We start from the raw sequence: 2,722 nt of genomic DNA, 5'->3' as shown, positions 1-2,722 counted from the left end.
ATATAGGGTGCTTTTCTTAAAGCTCCCACTGCTGGAGTCAAGTGATTTATCTGAGAATCTCGGCTTTTTATTTGATTTGATTTCATTTCATTTCATTTTATTTGTTAGCACATTGGTTGCAAAGAGAAGCTGGAAAATGGAAATTGAGTGCACTCTAGCGGCTCAGACACCAGAAGGCAAATGAAGAGTTCCTCAGATGAATTTTTTTTAAGATATCTTTATTTTGAAGTCAATCTCATGAGTTTGGTGGGGCCCAGCGCATGGTTTTGGAATGCTTGGGCAGGCGATACCATGAACGTTTTTCTGCACTTGTAACACTAGATTATCACTTCAGGCTGGGAGATTCTGCTTCACAAGTAGGGAAAAAACGTCCCTTGCCTAGGGGCTTGAGAGTCATAAAGCTTTGAAAAGACCCAGGGTTTTCCTGGGAAATCTGATGCCCTCTCTCCTGCCTAGTTCTGAGCTCAGCAGCTCAGCCCCCTTGGGCGGTTGCCACATCCTATCTCCTGATGTAAGCACAGCATTGACAGCTCACAGGCTAGCGGGAGATTGCAGGAGGGCAGCCCCATTCTGACCTAGAGACGACATCAGCGCCTGCCAGCTGCCAGAGCAGCAACCTGCCGTCAGGTGTAGCCTGGACGTAAATAGAAAATTGCTGCTGATAAAAATGTGCTGATGACACAAAGATTGGCAGAATGGGAAATAACGATGAGGGCAGGGCAGTCATACAGAGAGTTCTGGAGAGTTTGTTTGGCAAATGGGGCCCATTCAAACAAAATGTGATTTCATACAGCCCAACACAGAGTTCTACATCTAGGAACAAGGAGGGCATATTCAGCTTTGGACTGAACGATCTTTAGTTTTGTATCATCTGCAAATCCCGCCACTTCACTGTTTCCCCCCTTTTCTAGATCATTTATGAATATGTTGAACAATTCTGTTCCCAGTACAGATCCTTGGGGGACGTTGCTATTTATCTCTCTTCCAAAAACTCACCATTTATTCCTACCTTTTGTTTCCCATCTTTAAAACCAGATACTGGTCCATGAGAAGACCTTCCCTCTTATCCCCTGACAACTTACTTTGCTTAAGAACTTTTGGGGAGGGATCTCCTTAAAGGCTTTCTGAAAGTTCAGGTACACGATATCCACTGGATCGCCCTTGTCCACATCCTTCTTCACCGCTGTGACATTATGCCCTATATTCTTCATAGAAATATTGTTCTATGAATATGGCATAACTAAGGTATGTTTTATGCAAGATGGGTCATGTGAGATATCATTGGAAAGGTTCTGATTTACTGAATGTGATTATCCTATTTGTATGGATGTATCATTTCTGTATCTGAAGTTAGGAATACGGGCTCTGTATCAATTACAAAAGTGCTTGCACCAGGGGAATGCCCACCAAACAGTAGGCAATCAGCCTGGATGAGCCATTAGGACTTTGAAGATACTAAACTTCCTCCTTCCTGAGAAGTTTCCTGGGATGCTGCTTTGACACTGCAGGGTCATGTGATCATGTCACCTGGTACTGGACATCATTTTGGACTGGTGGTATTTTTCCACTAGGAGGGAGTTGGGGGTGGGGGTCAAACTGGGAGACAAAGGATTCCTGTCATATCCCAATCCTATTGAAGGCTTCTAAGTGAGTTAATCTAGGTTCTTCTCCACCACCTCCCTGCCCAAAAAGGAAGACTGCTGAAAACACCTGGAGAAACAAAGGAACTAAACTGAGGGGGAGGAGGGGGGGGGGCTGAGCCCAGTGGGGAAAGATCTAGCCTGTGAAAGGAATACCTGGATATTTAAGCTGCAATCAGTGCAGTTTACCTTCAAGAAACTTTGCAACCTGCACAAAACAACATTTAGGGTGAGAATGTGCTACTATTAACCAAGTATCAGAAGAAGTGAGATTCTTACCTACGAAAGCTTATGCTCCCAATACTTCTGTTAGTCTTAAAGGTGCCACAGGACCCTCTGTTGCTTTCTACTATTAACCAGTTAAATTAGCGTATTAAGGTTAGGTTGCGTGTTTTGTTTGATTTGCTCAGGAATCTGCTTTGATCTGTGTGCTATCCCTTATAATCTCTTGAAATTTACCTTTTGTAGTTAATAAACTTGGTTTTGGTTTATTCTAAAAACCAGTTTTGCAATTCATAACTGGCGGGGGAGGGGGGAGAGAACCAGACCCAGCAACAGCACTTCTATTCTCTCCTGCAATGCTTCTAAACTCTGCAGGCTCCTGGTACCAGCAATCCCTGTTTCTCCAACCCCTGGATTATTCCAGTGACCCCTGTTATGGGTTGTGCTGTGTGCCATATATTGGCTGCATCATAGAAAAGCACAATGCCTACCCATGATGCCTCCTAGTGCAATACTCTCCCACAAGGAAAAACTTCCCTCTGGCCCCACATGGCAATCACCTCTGGCTCATTGTTATCCCCGTTTTATTGAGGAGTTCTCTTATAACCCTGCTGCTTTCTCTGTGTGTGACAGGCTTCTCCGAGGAAGACGAGGTGCAGGGACAAAAGGAAGAAACCGAAAGGTAAGCAGCCCCTGACCCCACAGCTGTGGTGGCAAACTCGGGCCCCATGCAAAGCAGAGAAATAGGGTCTATTCCCCCACCTGCCTCCCCTCTTCCCGCGAAGGCACAGTCATGCCCACAGTCGTGCAGAGGCACTGGCTGGGGCCCCTGAAATCTGGGGCTCTGGGGCACTAGGAAG

This window comes from Chrysemys picta, unplaced genomic scaffold (assembly GCF_011386835.1).
Source record: "Chrysemys picta bellii isolate R12L10 unplaced genomic scaffold, ASM1138683v2 scaf184, whole genome shotgun sequence".
In the NCBI taxonomy this organism is placed as follows: domain Eukaryota; kingdom Metazoa; phylum Chordata; order Testudines; family Emydidae; genus Chrysemys; species Chrysemys picta.
This window is presented reverse-complemented; position numbering follows the sequence as displayed.